An 18,896-nucleotide genomic window follows, 5' to 3' on the forward strand; every position below is an offset into this window, starting at 1 on the left:
AGTTTCATAGTCTTAAATTCTGCGGTATACCATGGGGACAGTTTGTTGGGACATCTGTTTAATTTACTGGGAGCAATGATATCGAGGGTGGTAGTAATAGCTAGATCTAAGTTGATCGCCGCCAGGTTAGGATCAGATGGGTGAAGGGGAGAAGTGAGTGGAAAATGCTTCAAGACTAATTTTGTTCCAAGGTCTGCTCATGTTAGGATCTTTCTTAGATTGTGATGGAAGTGAGTTGAGCTGAATGTGAAAATTGACCTTGAAATGGTCGGACCAGAGAACGGGTACAGGACAGTCAACAATTATTTTGTTGGAATTAGTGAATAAAAGATCCAGGGTATGACCGGCAGTATGGGTGGGACCGGTCACTAACTGGTCAAGACCTAGCGCATTCATGCTGGTAATCAGTTCAGTGGTGTGTGGGTCTTGTGACAGTTTAATGTGATGGTTAAAATCACCTAATAAAAAGAAATTTGTCGAGGATAGAGCATGCGGGGCAATAGTTTCGGTAAGTTTATTTACAAAGTTAGTTTTAGTTCCTGGAGGTCTATATAGGAGGGCTCCTTTCCAAGATTCCTATTCCCCAATGTTACTGTAAAGGTACAGATTTCACCCCACTCGGCAAGAAGTGAATTAACAAGATGAAGCTTGATGTTGGCTTTGTACACAATGGCAATTCCTCCACCTCTTTTGTCTGTCCTGTCCAGTCTTACAATTTTATAATCTTGGGGAAGGGCGATTGCAATGTCTGGCAGTGAGGATTCTGAAAGCCAGGTTTCAGTAATAAAAAAGAGGTCGGGCTTGTCAGAATCTAAGAGTGACCAGATTTCTAAAGAGTGTTTGGGAAGGGATCGAACATTACAGTATGAGCAGGTGAGGTACTTAGGTGTGGAGGGCAAGGATCTGATGTTGGTAGAAGCACTTGGAGGGTGTTTTCTCAGGGACGGAAGTCCGATCAGTGAATTGTTCCTAAAAGGGAGGGAGGTGTTGTCCGGTGTGCTGGTGGCTGAGTTACAAGTGTTTAAGGCGAGAAGCTCCAAACGGGAGTATTTGATGTGAGCTATCAGAGATAGAATACGAGGGGGGTAGAAATGCAAATGGGCAGAGGTCCTGGCGTCTGGCGGCGGTCAGGCGTGGACGGGCGCAGACGGGCTTGCCTTTGGCGCGCCTTCGGCGTGCCGCCGGCGCGCCGCTGCGCGCGTCTGCGCCCTCAGCCCACTAAAGTAGGGATAACGAGGGGAAACACTAGAATGCACAGCTGCGTTTCCGGCCGAAAACCGGAAGTTGCACAACCCCTATGCGACCCTCCGTGCAATCGGCACAAGCCGTGACGGACCGGGGTCAGGGGTAAAGTGTTCTAAGGCACTATTGGCTGAGGTAAGCAATATTTAAAAAGTATTCACAAAACACAGAAAGAAATCAATTTAAAAGCACTTAAAAACCATTAAGATCGGTAAAAATGTCAAGTGTGCAAAAGGCGCAATAGTGCAAATTGGCATCAGTAGCAGTCATATATTAGAACAGGAACCAGCAGCCGTTACCTTGTAGCCACAGAGCAGAGCTGCGCGCGTCCGCGCCCTCAGCCCACTAAAGTAGGGATAACGAGGGGAAATACTAGAATGCACAGCTGCGTTTCCGGCCGAAAACCATAAGTTGCGCAACCCCTATGCGACCCTCCGTGCAATCGGCACAAGCCGTGACCGACCGGGGTCAGGGGTAAAGTGTTCTAAGGCACTATCGGCTGAGGTAAGCAATATTTAAAAAATATTCACAAAACACAGAAAGAAATCAATTTAAAAGCACTTAAAAACCATTAAGATCGGTAAAAATGTCAAGTGTGCAAAAGGCGCAATAGTGCAAATTGGCATCAGTAGCAGTCATATATTAGAACAGGAACCAGCCGCCGTTACCGTGTAGCCACAGAGCTGAGCTATTGAGACATGCAAGGCCACATTGAGTGGCCGTGCATGACTTGATAAATCCCACGCATCCACTCATGGGTCCCGATTCACAGAACTAATTTAAGACAAAATCCTAAACTTACTACCATTTTGGTATTCACAGAAGGCACTTACTCATTTTGGTATTCACAGGAGGCACTTACTCATTGATGAGTAAGTGCCTTCTGTGAATACCAACATGAGTAAATGGTAGTAAGTTTAGGATTCTGTCTTAATTTAGTTCTGTGAATCGGGCCCATGGATTTTTGTCTCATTCCCAGATTTCCCAACAGTGGTAAACCTGGGAATACCTCAAAAAGCTATGCCTCTTCATTGTGCAAGGGTGCCTGCATTGGCGCTAGGCAGCACACTGTGAGCCAGCACTGGGAAACGACAGGAAAGCAACTCAGTCCACATTTATGCCCCCCCTACTGCTGCTATATATTTTCAATCTAGTAACATTACCAGCTAGATTATCAGCAGCTGAAAAATGTAAAAAGCCTAGCTGTGCTGAACTTCAAACACTGAAAGAATCAGTTGCAATATAAAATTACCATGGGACTGGCAGTAGCTAAGAATAATATAAAATACTCAACTTTAGAACTGTGGCCCCAAATTGACTGATTGGTAAGCAAAGGCACCAAAGAGATGGTAAAGGTATGCAGAACCAATGACTAGACTGGACTTGAGTAGGTACAAGAAACAGAGTGAATATGTAACTTTTTTTGTTTCTTCTATGGCCTTCCTCCCAGCAGCAGCCTGTGCAGTTAAGAGAAGTGGGACCGGCTGAGGGGGTAATTCGACGGACGATGAAGAATGAGAATCAATTATTTATTTAATTTTCCCTTGTCATCCTCCGTCAATTTCCCCCTCACCTGGCCCCACCACTCTTACCTGCATGGGCCGCTGCTGCTTTCTCCTCATCTTTTTCTTAATCTGGTTCTTCCCTCTAACTCTCCAACTGATGTAAACTGTTATCTGCATTAACTATCGCCATGCACTAACACATTATTACCAGGAATTGATGAATCCTCTCCAGGCAGTAATCTCCACTTAAACTGGTGTGTATCACTACAACGAGATACCCATGCGGAAAGCTACTTTTGTGAATTAGAGCCACAGACTTTGTTGAATTTAAGCAGTCCTAATTTTGAATAAATGGTGTTCAGCAGAAAAGTAACAATAGAAAACATGTTTAGGACTAATCATTGACTTGACTCTGGCAGAAACACCTATCCAAAGTGACATTGGATGAGCCAATAAATTAGAGGTGGACAAGGTTCAAATTCTGCTTTCAATATTGTGTGAATTTCCATTTTTGTTTACTTTTAAGAATATGCAAAAGCTTAACAAATCACCTGAGACAAAACTTTCCCAAAAAGTTTGATGGGGACTTTTCTTTCAAACCTCCTTTTGTAGTAGAATCCACCCCCAAAAATATATTTTACGTTTTATTGTCGATTTTCCTTGACTTTACAAAGATGGTGGATGTAAACTTTACAACTTTGAACAATTCTACAAGAAAACCATTGGATAATTATATGAGCTAAAAACTATTCCATTTTTGTACATCAGAGACAAAAACATTCTCAAAGAAATATTTCAAATATTTAAAGCAGTTGATAGCGCACACATTAATCATTTAAAAGTCATCCCTTACCACTCAGTGCTGCACTGCACTGCACCATTAACGAGATAATCAATGCCAAAATAAAGGGTGAAACAATCATATGTTCAAAGTCAAAAGAATCATTTGATGATCAGGTAAGTTTTATAACAAACACCAATAATTTCAACCTTTTAAAACCAGGAAACCATGCTAAAAATGCAGGGATTTATTATGTTAGGATTAAGTCTGACATAGGGCCCGATTACAATGGGGCCTGAAACGGCTTCAACCATCGTTCAGAGCTCTTCAGCGTGCATCGTAATCGACTGGTCAGATTCCTTTCTGACTGACCCATTTCGATGGGGTCAGTCGGAAGGGAATCCAAATTGGTTTTCCGCATGGCCTCTGATGGGCTAAGAGAGCCTGTCCGCCATTTGGAAAGCCTGCAGTAATCTCTTGGCTGTCTCTTTCCGGCCGAGGGATTACAATGGCAGATTCCCACTGCCTTTCTGTGCCGGCCTTTCCAGCACAGAAAGGAATTAGGAATCTGTCTTTGAGGTCCACCAGCAGGGCCCCCATGGGTGCACGGCTGCCGAATGGCGGCCAGTCGATCCCTGCACCCGGTGGCAGGCACCTTGAGGTGCCTGCCATGCGGTGAAGGGATGAACTGCATCTCTGCTGTTTGGAATGAGAGCATTTAGTTCGGAATGCATGATCCCATTGTAAAGAATAGGATTGCGACCAAACAGGGTTCGGCCGCATCTTGGGCTGGAACCGACGACAGGAGGTAATTCAGTTCCAGTTCCAAACCGATGTCGGATGGACTCCGGTCCGTTCGGAATCGGCCCCTAAATTTGAGTGTGATGTTAAAATATGCTGATTATCGCACATTTTGCATATTTTATTATTTTCTACACGTTGCCTGAACATTTTTAAATTAGCTTGAGTCACTTATTTAAGAAGAACATTTGGTGGTAACTGTTGAAATCTAAATCTCAATATCAAATTCATCCTAAAAGATTCTAGAAAAGACAGCAACTTTAAGCTTCAAAAATATCTGGAATCCAACAGGTTACTATGGTTTCTATAATCTGCTTTCCTACCTCATAAATGCACTTAAGCATTCTTGTCAGATTTCATATTTCCCTTCTGGAGCAGATCTATATGAAAAATGAATACAAAAGGAAAAATTGCCAATGGTAATTCTTCTAATTCTGTAGTTATGTGACAGTAATAAAGCAGCATTAATTAGGAATGTTACGCTGTTTTTCAAAAATACCAAGCATATACATGAGAGTTCTGTTTTTCTTTATTATAAAATGTCAGCACTATCCCCATTGTGATTAAGTCTGGATTGGGAATAGTAAAATCGAACCCCTCAAAGTACAACACTTTCCCAAATGTGGTTGCATTTGGAGTGTGTGAGACAGGCGATAACCCGCTCCCCCTCCCTGAAACCACCCTGTTACCCCTAAGGACCACTCTTCACATACCTTTTTTACTCCAGAAACAACAAGGAGGACCAACAAAGCCAGCAACTCCTTCCCTATTCTAAAAAGGACAAAGAAAGGGTTAATGATGGCCCTGAGAAGCCGCTGACAACAAAACAATACACAGAGGGAGAGACTGGGGGGAAGCAGTTTGGAAAAGAAAAGGAGAACGGATCGCGACTGGTGGGGTACCAAAGGACCAATTAAGATATCATGTCAATTAAGGAAGTGGGGTAGCTGCAGATAAAGCGCTTATCCCATAATTTTTTTGAGACTACATTTATTTTTGTTTGTTGTTGTTTTTTTTTTTGCTATAGTGTTTTTTTCCTTTTAACCCCTTCGCCGCGGCACGAATTCCGGCACGGCGCTGGGGGGGTTTGGGGGCAGTGCGGCGCCGCCGTGCTCGTGACGGAACCACTCCGTCATGAGTCACGGGCGAGCTGTGCTCATGACGGAGTGGTTCCGTCACGACTCCGCCCACTGCGCTAATCGCCCGCACAGGCGGGGAATTAGCGCCGCGTGGGCGGAGCGGCCGCCAACGGCCGCAGCATGATGGAACCACTCAGTCATGAGCACACGGAGTGGTTCCGTCATGAGCACGGAACGGGTTAAAGAGGCATCAGGTCAAAAGAGACAGCCTCTAGTGAAGAAATTATAATGCGCGAAACGGCTCTGAAAAGAGGGGTGCCGTTGGAGATATTGTAGTAAGAAGCACATATTCACTTGAGTTTCATGTGCACTTCCCCATCCTCACAAACTAAGTGAAGCAAGAGAATCAGATTAGGACCTGCAAGGAAAAGGGGGGGTGAGGATTCTTAACGCACACTAGAATATAGAGTAATCCCCAATGCCCAAGGGTGTGATGATGGTTTCTAGTCCTTGCAAATAATACACCCATACTTACCTTATTCTTCCTATTTTTCTTTTCTGGAGCAACCGGGGATGACCAACCACGGAAGACTGTGTCTAAAGGAAGAGGACAAACAGAAAAGAAGGTTACCAGTGAGAAGGCAGAATCCAAAGACCCAAACGAAAACCCAAGGACCATCCTGCATCCCTCCAAAACAGACTATTCGCAAGAAATTTATTTTCGTGCTACCAAAATAAATAAAGGACACAATAGATAAACACCTCAGGCCTCCTAGATTTGTGTTTCGCCCATCCCACCCACAGAGTGGAAATGGTAAATCTTAATTGTCCAAAGTCCAACACTTTCCCCAATATGTGTATTCTTAGACAGGGAATAGTAAATTTGATCCTACCAAATTCCAACATTTTTCCCAATGTGGCGTCATTCGGAGTGGTAATAGTGAATGTGAAACCTCCAACATCCAGCACTTTCCATAATATCGTTAGGTTTGAAGTAGGACTTGTAAGTAGGAAACTCTCAAAGTCCAATATGTTCCACAATACGGTTAAGTATGGAATGGGAGTAGTAAAGTTAAACATTTTCCCCAATGTGATTATGTTACGATCGGAAGTAGCAATCACACTTTCTTTTATTTATAAAATCTGTCACTAAGGTTTATTCAGAAAAGTTAATGTGATATTAATAGGTTCCTATGATTTGTCTGCATTCTTTATTTTGGAGATTAAAACATTATACTATAAATGTGCTGTTTGTTTTCTAATGTGGTGCTAAAAAATTGTTATTTTTACATTTTGTGACATATATATGTATGTATATATATACATATATATATATTCACTGAAAAAACCATAGGTTTCACACACGTTATAGTTAGGAATTAGCATTTAAAAAACCTTGCAAATTCACTGAAAAAACCATAGGTTTCACACATGTTATAGTTAGCGGAAATTTTACTGATAAAAAACCAGTGAAATTCCCCCGTTATAGTTAGTGCAGGCAACTATAACTCACGCGACCGCAATCCTCTGCTGATGCTAATATTGTATTTAGACACTTATTTGCCCATGTCTTCTTCCATACATTTTTAGCTATACATATATTACAAATATTTTTTTTTCCTAAAGACACATATGTCATCAGCAGAAGATTGCGGTCGCGTGAGTTATAGTTGCCTGCACTAACTATAACGGGGGAATTTCACTGGTTTTTTATCAGTAAAATTTCCGCTAACTATAACATGTGTGAAACCTATGGTTTTTTCAGTTAATTTGCAAGGTTTTTTAAATGCTAATTCTTAACTATAACGTGTGTGAAACCTATGGTTTTTTCAGTGAATTTGTACGGTTTTTTAAATGCTAAGTTACTTTACGCCATTCGTGGTGTGCGCGCCCACTTAATGCAGTTCGTTCCGTGAGCGCACCGTGCGCGCACAGTGAGCACGCGGTGCGCTTCGCGCACCGCGCGCCCACTTTACGCAGTTAGTGCCGTGCACGCACGGTGGGCACGCAGTGCGATGACAAAGCAAGAAAGCACGTCAACAAATCTGTTTCTGCTTTCCTCCGTGACTATGGTATGGGTGCCATTTACCACAACAACTTGCGTTATGACATGCAAGACATTTATAGAGGAGATGGTGTGCACTTCAATGATGAAGGGAACAGAGTCTTCCTCTTGAACCTTAGACTCTGCATCGGTAGTTACTTGTAGGTACCACTAAAAATCATTTCATAAACACAACGGCTCTTTTTAGAGCCCCCTAATATCTAAACACTTAAATCTGATTTTCATTTTTTTTTTTTTTTTTTCCTACCGTACGCTTACCGTAAGCTTACCGTACGCGTACCCCGTGATTTTTTTTAAAATCAATAAATGTTTTCTTTGTACTTTTCTGTCCTTCTTTGACCCCCTTACAAATGTTAGGGGGTCTGTAACTCTCCTCATTGCCCCCTTTCCTTGTTTTCACTCTTTTTTTTCAGAGTGAAATACACAAAATGGCGGCCGCCGCTTCCTGGTTTCGGCCGATTCGAATGTTTACTAAGATCTAAGAGCCAATCAGAATCGCGCTCGCGCACGCCACCGTACGCTTACCGTAAGCGTACGGTAAGCGTACCGTAAGCGGGCTCAGATATATATATTGATTTAAAGGCTATTTTCTCAGAATCTACTGAACAGATTTACACCAAACCTACAAAAGGCACTTCCTTGACCTAGGGACTACCTCTCTGCCAAATTTTGAGTAATTCTGTTCAGCCGTTCAGGCTGTAGCTCGTTCTAAAGGTCCTATGGAAAAATGCATGGGAAAAACGCGTTTTGGGACCCCCCTTTTATCTCAGCCCCCGCTTGACGGATCCCCCCGAGACTTTCAGGGTAGGAGCGGAGCGTAGCGCCCCACCTATTTTGAGAAATTCGCGAGGATTCGTCGACCGGCGCCAAAGTTATTCAAAATAGAATGTTGAGGTTTTCCTATGGAAACGTGGTCCTAACTATAACTACCTACTGCCAGTAGGTAATATATATATATATATATATATATATATATATATATATATATATATATATATATATATATATTATCTACTGGCGGTCGCCAATAGATAGTTATAGTTAGGACCGAGTTTCCATAGGAAATCTGAAAATTCTATTTTGAATAACTTTGGCACCGGTTGACGAATCCTCGCGAAATTTTCAAAACTAATGGGGCGCTCCGCTCAGCTCCTACCCTGAAAGTCTTGGAGTGATTCGTCAAGCGGGGGCTGAGAAAAAAGGGGGGTCCCAAAACGCGTTTTCCCCATGCATTTTCCCATAGGACCTTTAGTCGAAGGTACAGCCCGAATGGCTGAACAGAATTACTTGAAATTTGGCAAAGAGGTAGTCCTCAGGTCAGGCATGTGCCTTTTGCATATATGGTGTAAATCTGTTCAGTAGTTCCTGAGGAAATTGCAGTTAAAAGTACATAAATATCTATAAGCGCGCACGGTGCGCGCACCATAACGTGCGCGAGCGTAATTCTGATTGGTGGTTACATGTCAGTCAACATTCGAATCGGTCGAAATCAGGAAGTGTCGGCCGCCATTTTGTGTGTTTTGTGTGTGACAGTGAAAAAGATGAAAAAGGTGGAGAACGTGAAAAGGGGGCAGGGTAGAGAGTTCCTGACCCCCTAGCCTTTGTCAGGGGGTCCCTGAAGGACCCCGAAGAGTGAAAAAAACATTTTATTTTTTTTTCAAAAAATCGCAGGGTGCACGCACGGTGCACGCACGGTGAAACCCTTAAAAAAAAAAAACAACATTTTAAACAAGCCATTCCATATTACAGGATACAGTCAATCTATAACTATATACATAGGTAGCTTATTGTAAAATAAATATATAAAAAATATAATAATACATACATAACTTAGCATTTAAAAAACCTTACAAGTTCACTTAAAAAACCATAGGTTTCACACACGTTATAGTTAGGAATTAGCATTTAAAAAACCTTGCAAATTCACTTAAAAAACCATAGGTTTCACACATGTTATAGTTAGCTGGACATTTCACTCGTAAAAAACCATTGAAATTCCCCCATTATAGTTAGTTCAGATAACTATAACTTGCGCGACTGCCACTCTATCACAAGGATGATGTCATCAGTGATGTCATGAGTGATGCCACTGACCATGTCATGAGTGATGTAATATGTGACGTCATGAGCAGTGGATTGCGGGCGCGCGAGTTATAGTTATCTGAACTAACTATAACGGGGGAATTTCAATGTTTTTTTACGAGTGAAATGTCCAGCTAACTATAACATGTGTGAAACCTATGGTTTTTTAAGTGAATATATACATATATATAACCTACTGGCGGTCGCCAGTAGGTAGTTATAGTTAGGGCCAAGTTTCCGTAGGAAGAGCATTTTTTGTTTTGCTTAAAACATAGGTTTCAGGCACGTTATAGTTAGAAATTAGCATTTAAAAAAACATAGAAATTCACTGAACAAAACCATAGGTTTCAGGAACATTATAGTTAGTTGGACATTTCACTCTTACAAAACCATAGAGATTCCGGTGTTATAGTTAGTTCAGCTACCTATAACTCGCGCCCCCGCAATGCACTGCTGATGACGTCACATATTACATCATTCACGACATGGTCAGTGACATCACTGATGACATCACTGATGACATCTCAAATGACACCACTGATGACATCACTGATGACATCACCCAGTGACTGTGTGTTTCCGTAAAGTTTATTGAAGAATGAGTGGGTGTATAAGTGTCTGTATGGAGGATTTAGTAGGTACATGACTGACTGTATAAGTGAGTGATTAAATGTGTCTTTCTGAATGCATGGGTTAGTGACTAAACTGTGTGAATGTCTGTATCAGTCAGTCTGTTGTTGTGTAAGCTGCTGCATGGGTTGGTGAGTAGCTGCAGGAGTGTCTATATGGGTTATTGATTGCTTGCCTGAGTATTTGTTGCCTGAGTATTTGTATGGCTGCCTGAGTGTGTGTGTGGGTGGGCAGGAGGTGTGTGACTCTGTGCATAGATGTGTGAGTGGTTGATTCACTGGGTGTTTTGGTTCAAGAGTGCATGTGGTAACAGCTGTATGGGTGGGTGAGTGTGTCTATGGGTGTGTTGGTGAGTGAATGGATGTGTCAGTAGTACATGTGCAGGTAGGTACATATGTAAAAGGCAGTATATGTGGGTGATGGTGTATATAAATAACTATATGTGAGAGTCAGTAATTGTGAGAGTGGCTGCATGGATGAGTGTGTATTTGTATCAGTGATTCTATAAGAGAGTAATTATGTATTAGTATCTGTATGAATAAGTGAGGTGGTGTCTGTATAACTGTATAGGTGAGTAAATGGAAGTATGATTGATACTTTGCATGACTGACTAGGTGTGTGAGTAACTCTGGATATGTGGCAGTGTGTGAGTGTCTGTATAGGTGTATGAGTGCATATGATAGTGTATTGATGAGTGACTGCATGTATGAGTGACTGTATGGGTGAATGAGTGGATGCGTGTGTAGACCTCGGAATCAGTCAGCACGTATTTAGTAACTGATATTGATGTGTCTATTTTTTTGAATATGGGTGTATCAAAGGTTATTTTCAGGTGTGAGGAGGTGCATCAGATTTTCACGTGGATGATGTCATCATTGATATCATCAGTGATGTCATTTGAGATATCATCAGTGATGTCACTAACAATGTCATGAATGATTTTTTTGTGAATTTCTATGGTTTTTTAAATGCTAATTTCTAACTATAACGTGCCTGAAACGTATGGTTTTTCAGTTAATATATATATCAATATATATATAAAACATATTTTTAACTATATACCATTTTTACTGTGTATGCTTTTTCGATAATGACACTTTGTTGATTATTTATTTATTTTACAAGAGAAAACATTTAGCCCCTTTGCTCCTATGCCTCCCCCCCCCCGTGCTAAGCCTTTTTTGGCTATTTGGGATAGTTCACACTCATGCCCCTGTAACGTTTTGACCTCATAAGTTATCCCCACAAAATTTGTGTCCTTTTCTTCCAACAACATTGGGATTCTAAAGGTACCCAGGGTTTGTGGATTTCCCTGGAGGGGACCCAGAATTGAGCCAAAATACATCTAAATTTTATTTTTGTTTTTAGAAAAATGTGAAAGAAGTGCTGCAAATGAAAGTGTCTGGTTTTATCCCTGCAAATGGTATCAACAAAGGATTTGTGGGGCTGAAATCAACATTTTCCCAGCTTTTAAGGAATGTCAGACTTTTGTTAGAAATCCTACATTTTTTACAGTTTTGGCATTTTTCTGGGACATAGCTAGGCTTTCCTGTTTTCAGTTTCTATTTTTGGTAAATTCTGGTGGGGTTTTTTCAGTTTTTGCAATACTTTAAAAAACAGTGGTTATCAGTGGTTACACATATTTGCGCCATTAAAAACAACAGAAACAGTGTTTTCCGGTGTTTATGGAATTTTAATTTAATTTTAATTATTGCTTGCTTTCTGCACTGATAGTGCATGTGTATAGGTAGTGTGTGCACAGGATATATAAGAACCAAATAATTTTTTACTGCACCAAAATGGACTACTAAGTCAATAGCATTCTTCATTAACTCTGAAGATTGTAAAGATGCTTTCAGCATACACTCTAGCAAGATACAAGGATCTCTTACAGGGAAGCACTTCAGCTCAGGTATCGATTTTGACAGGCCATCATACAACTTGTTCATATACGTAGCTGAATTACTGCAAATACAAACAATATCACTCCAATCTTAATTGAACTTGGTTGTAACTTTTTCAGCAGCATTCCAAGTGTCACTGTGTTCCATGTTTACCAAACGCCTGGTGTCATGTTTTCACCACTATCTCAGATGCTTGGTGACAACATTCGTTTCACACATACCTGTCACTGCATCTTGCATTGAATGTTTGAAAACTGGGCTGTTTGGCAATTCACTTACAATCAATACTGACTCACTAGAAAGGGGGACAGATGTATCAAAAGACTTCATCCATTCTCTTTCTGTGGGTAAATGTGATGCTACATATTAGGAAAGATTCTAATTAATCCAGCCATTTCACCTTATTTCAAATATGATTTTGATATTTCCCAATTCTCTTACAGTTTATAAAATAACTAAATAAGACCTAAAAATGCATCTAAACACTGTATCTTTAGACCAAAGACCACAAACCTAAAGAAAGCAGAAGAAAGAAGAGACAATGTTTCAGTGACATCCCTAAACAACAAAACTCAAGCAGAATAATGTTAGCCCAGTCTCTCTTGATACTACCTTGTATAACAAAGTTACATTGTATTGGCCCCTTAAGGACGGAATAAAAATGACTCTTTCACTCATCTTTTCCTTTCTTTGAATGGCACTTAGTTTGTGGTTGCAAAGGTGCTTTTTCAGTGTTTATATGATTACACCAGTGATGGCTATTTTTCTTTCGGTGGGGTTTTATCAGTTATTATAGGTTTAAACCTAAAACCAAATAGCCTAGACATAGCCTATTTCTGCTTTTTTTGTGCTTTCAACCTTCTTCCAGTTAATGGTAGAAATGGGTATAAAAGCAATAATGCAATAATGCATCGTATCCCTGAGGCGGAAGCCGGGGACGCTGTGTTTTTAACAATTGTAATTTTAATTCTACCTTATCGCATGCCATGACTTAATTTTATCTGCTGCTTCGGTCACGATCCTTGCCGCATCCTTACCTTGCCGCACGGGTCCCTAAGTGCAGACGCTTCCCTTCCACCGCCGCAACCGAGTTGGGGCTGTTGCCGGGTGTTGGTCGCCATATTGGTTGAGGAGTGGGTCGCCAGACTAGTGTTGGCCCCTCCCGCCAATAATTAATACTTAAGTCGCGTTGTTTCCCCGCGCAGTCACTTGCCTGCATCGTTTCCCTGAGGCGGAAGCTGGGGACGCTGTGTTTTTAACAATTGTAATTTTAATTCTACCTCATCGCATGCCATGACTTAATTTTATCTGCTGCTTCTGTCACGATCCTTGCCGCATCCTTACCTTGCCGCACGGGTCCCTAAGCGCAGACGCTTCCCTTCCACCGCTGCAGCCGAGTTGGGGCTGTTGCCAGGTGTTGGTCGCCATATTGGTTGAGGAGTGGGTCGCCAGACTAGTGTTCGCCCCTCCCGTCAATAATCAGTACAAATGGACACACCCCGTAGGAAGCGCAGTGGACGAGAGCAGCGGGCGCGCCGACAGCGCGCCGAAGGTGCGCCTAAGGTAAGCCCGTCTGCGCCCGTCCGCGCCGGACCGGGCCCAGGGCCTAGAACGCTGGTATCTCCTATTCCTGTACCTATTAGCTATTCGCGAAATAGCCTTTTTCAAATTAGGAAGCCTACTTTGATTCATTGCCTCCACTCGATTTCCCCAATAGAACGACATACAAGCTGCCAGCATTGTCCGTTTAGCCTGATTCCTCCCTCTCCCCACACAAAACCTTGGGCCAAGATGGCTCTACTTAATTGTAGATCCCTCCCCAAACATAGTACTGAACTCAACCTTCTCCTGTTGGAGACAGATCTGGAGGTTCTGTTCCTTACAGAGACCTGGATCAACACCAACTCGGATCCGGACATAGTCCAAGCACTACCACCAGGATATCTAATCAAACACCATGATACATTATCCGGGATAGGGGGGGGAGCTGCCATAATCCTTAAAACACATATATCCTGCCATCTTCGAGACAGTCCGATCCAGTATTGTGAAAATATCCATTTTTCTATCCATCTTTCCCCACTTAAAACCCTGTCAGGCATCCTTATCTATCGGCCGCCGGGATCGCAAGGTCAGTTTGCCAATTCCTTGGTAGAAACCATTGCATCCCTAGCCTGCCTTGCCCCTAATTTTACGGTTCTAGGAGATCTCAATGTCCACTTCGATGACCCGGAAGATAAACTAGCGGTTGACCTCAAGGAAGACTTAACTTCCCTCAATCTTACCTTAAAAAATCATCACCCTACTCACATCAAGGGACACCTCCTGGACCCCCTTTTTACAAACATTTCTGACTTGATTGCAACCGAGCCCCTACTGATCCCCTGGTCAGATCATTACTTGATTCCTTTCAAGTATCTGATCTCCATGGAACCCCTAAATAGACCCCCCCCCCAAGCCCCATCCCGCCCTTGGTCTAAACTGGATACAGATGTCTGGAACAGTATACTACTATCCACCACTCGACCCAGACCCATCTGTCGCAGACCACCAACTCCGCTTCTGGATCGCTAAATCCCTCGACGCAGCTCTTCCCAACAAATTGCTTCCCAGTAAAAAGCAAACATTTAAATCTCCTTGGTTTACATCTGAGCTGCGCGAACTAAGAAAGACTTGCAAAAAACTCGAGCGCCTCTGGAGAAAGGACTGGGAAACAAAGAGCAAAGGAGAGTATAAATTAGCTATGAAGCATTACAAAACTTGTTTAAAAAACACCCAAGCCTCCTATTACGAAGGTAAAATACAAGCCGCAGCCAATTCTTCTAAGGAAACCTACCAGATCATCCGTTCCCTGATGAAAGTCCCAGTTCTCCTGCCTACCATTGATCCTTCAGGCACTAGATCTAATCAATTAGCCGAGTTTTTCTCCTCCAAAATCACCAAAATTTTAAATACACTCCCTTCCCAGATCACTCCGTTGGACCCATTATCTTTTTCCACTTGCCCTGATGCTCCCTGTCTCAACTGTTTTTTTCCAGTATCCACAGAAACACTACTTACCATCTTCACCTCAATAAATAGCGGCGCTCCCACAGATCCAGCCCCCATGAACAAATAAAAATTGGTTGCCCCCATTATTTCTCCTCTACTAACCAAACTCATCAACACTTCTCTTACCCAAGGTATCGTTCCTACTTCTTGGAAAAGAGCCATAGTCCGCGCCCTCTTGAAAAAGCCCCACCTAGATTCTTCCGATCTGGCTAACTTTAGGCCAATTTCCCTTCTTCCAGGGATCAGTAAGGTGCCAGAAAAAGTTGTGAATCAGCAACTCTCTTTTTTCTTAGAGTCTAACAACCTCCTCCGCCACTCCCAGACAGGGTTTAGACCAGGGCAGGGCACCGACACCGCCCTCCTAGCCGTGACCGAAGAAGCAAGAACTATCCTGGATTCGGGAGGATCAGTGGCAGTGATCCTCTTGGACCTAAGTGCTGCATTCGATATGGTGGACCACGCCATCTTGGTCCACCGTCTCTCCAGGGTAGGAGTCACTGGCTCTGCACTGGACTGGCTTAAATCCTTTCTGGAACATAGGACCTTCGAGGTGGCTGACGGAAATGTATACTCCAGAGCGCTTCCGCTTCAGTGTGGGGTTCCTCAAGGCTCCTCCTTGAGCCCCACACTCTTCAACGTGTACATGTCTCCCCTCGAAGATATTGTGTCACCTTTTGGAATAAAGGTAGTCATGTAAACCGACGACACTCAATTGGTCGTCTCATTAAATCAGTCAGCTAACTGTATGGAGAACCTGTCCTCATGCCTTCAGAGCATATCCACATGGATGTGTGATTCTCGCCTCAAACTTAATGGTGAAAAATCTGAGATACTGTTACTTGGCGATTCTTGTAAACTTCCCACTTCCCTTTCATGGTCGTCCTGTATGGGGATCCCTCCCACCCCAAAAAAGGAAATTAAGAGCTTGGGCATTTGGTTGGACCAAGATCTCAACTTCAAAGCCCAAGTAAGGAATACAGCCGGCACCTGTTTCGGCCTTATGCGGACAGCGAGGAAGATTTTTCCCCTTATCCCTCCGCAGTCCAGAAAGCTTCTGATTCAAGGCTTGATTATTTCAAGACTGGACTATGGAAACGCCCTGTATCTAGGTGCTCCACCCTCAGTTACCAATAAATTGCAACATGTCCAGAATGCAGCCGCTAGGCTCCTCACTGGGACTAATTCTAGATGTTCCGCGAAACCTGCCCTTACATCTATTCACTGGCTCCCAATCCGGGAACAAATTGCCTTCAAAACTCTGTGCATTACAAACAAAATATTCCATGGCAGAGGCCCACCCATACTGAGACCTCTCATTAAGCCCCATCAATCTATCAGGTAGCTGAGGTCAAATACTCTTTCTCTGGCTAGTACCCCTAGAATAAGAAGAGCACGCTCAGGCCGTCTCTTTGCATTTAAAGTCCCTAAGCTATGGAACGCGCTTCCTCTCTCCATCCGAACAGAAACGGACCTGCTCTCCTTCCGCAAGCGTTTGAAAACTTGGTTATTTCCCTAATTGCATTGCTTCTTGACACTTTGACTCCCCCCTCCCTTCCCCCTTATTGGATCAGACAGGCTAAGTCTCAGCGCTGGGACGCCCACGGGTAGCTACGCACATTATAAATCCAGAAAATAAAATAAATAAATAAATAAAATAAATAATCGATCATTGAAAGCTATACATTTTAGAAAAGTAGACACAATTCTGAATTCAGCAAGGGGTCATTTGTGTAGATCCTTCAAGGTTTCTTTATAGAAACTAACAGTTGAATATAGGAGAAACTGAAAATTAGTTGGAAAAACAGCCATTTGTGCCAATGATTTCACCTGTAACTTTTTCTAATTATGACAGCTGATGGAAAGCAATATACCGTTACATCCGCTCCACACTTCTGGTTATGAGGATATATAGGACTTGTAGGTTCACCAAGAATCCAACGAACCCAGAGCCAATACCTGAGCAGCCTCTTGCAATGTTTTTTTATTATGTACTGGGTATATAGCAATTAATTTGGGAAAATATATACATGGAAAAATCGGTATGAAAGACACCTATGTATTTCTGAAATTGGAGCAAAATATAGAGTTTAGAAACAGTAGCTATTTGCACATTTCCGAAATTGTGAGTACCCATACTAGCATGAGAATTATAGGACATTTTTCAAATTGACTTCTTTTTTACACATTGTCTTTCATTTGGAGGGCAGAAATGCATCAAAAGTCAATAGGTAATATCAGTTGCTCTACAATTCTGTGCTGCCCTAAGTCTCCCGATAAAAATGGTACTTCACTTGTGTGGGTAGGCCTAGTGCCCGCGACAGGAAACGGCTCAAAACGCAACGTGGACACACTTTATTTTTACAGTGAAAACTGCACCTTTTTTTGCAAAGTGCCTAGCTGTAGATTTTGAACCCTAGATCTGCCAAACCCTAGGTAAAAATAGCAAACCTATACATTTTAGAGAAACTAAACACCCAGGGGAATCCAGGATGAGGTGGCCTGTCTGGCTATCACCAGGTTCTGTTACCCAGAATCCCTTGCAAACATCAAAATTTGTTCAAAAAAACACATTTTCCTCAGTTTTTTTGTGGAAAGTTCTGGGATCTGCGTGGATCCACAAAAGTCACCCACTCCACGATCCCCAAAGTCTTCCCGATAAAAATGGTACCTCACCTGTGTGGGTAGGCCAAGTGCCCGCGACAGGAAACAGCCCAAAACGCAACGTGGACACATCACATTTTCACAGTGAAAACTGATCCTTTTTTTGCAAAGTGCCTAGCTGTAGATATTGAACCCTAGCTCTGCCGGCACCTGGGGAAACCTAGCAAACCCATTCATTTTTTAAACCTAGACACCCAGGGGAATCTAGGATGGGGTGAATTGTTTGGCTCTCACCAGGTTCTGCTACCCAGAACCCCTTGCAAATATCAAAATTTGACAAACAAACACATTTTACTCACATTTCTGTGGTGAAAAGTTCTGTAATCTGCGTGGATCCACAAAATTCCACTCACCCCGCATTCCCCAAAGTCTTCCAAGAAAAATGGTACCTCACTTATGTGTGTAGGCCTAGTGCCAGCATCAGGAAACGGTCCAAAACGCAACGTGGACACACCAAATTTTCACAGTGAAAACTGACCCCTTTTTTGCAAAGTGCCTAGCTTTAGATTTTGAACCCTAGCTCTGCCGGCACATAGGGAAACCTAGCACACCTATACATTTTTTAAATCTAGACACGCAGGGGAATCCAGGATGGGGTGACTTGTCTGGATCTCACCAGGTTCTGTTACCCAGAATCCCTTAGAAACCTCAAAATTAGTTTTTAAAAAACACATTTTCATCATATGTCTGTGGTGGAAAGTTCTGGAATCTGGGTGGATCCACAAAATTCCACTCACCCCACATTCACCAAGGACATCTGAGAAAAATGATACCTCACTTGTGTGGGTAAGCTTAGTGCCCGAGACAGGAAACGGCCCAAAACGCAATGTGGACACACCACATTTTCACACTGAAAACTGACCCTTTTTTTGCAAAGTGCCTAGCTGTAGATTTTTAACCCTAGCTCTGCCGGCACATAGAGAAACCTAGAAAACCTAAACATTTTTTAAAACTAGACACCCAGGGGAATCCAGGATAGGGTGACTTGTCTGGCTCTCACCAGGTTCTGTGACCCAGAGTCCCTTGCAAACCTCAATTTTGTTCAAAAAAACACATTTTCCGTATATTACTGTGGTGGAAAGTTCTGGAATCTGA

Source organism: Triturus cristatus, chromosome 1_2 (assembly GCF_964204655.1).
Source record: "Triturus cristatus chromosome 1_2, aTriCri1.1, whole genome shotgun sequence".
In the NCBI taxonomy this organism is placed as follows: Eukaryota; Metazoa; Chordata; class Amphibia; order Caudata; family Salamandridae; genus Triturus; species Triturus cristatus.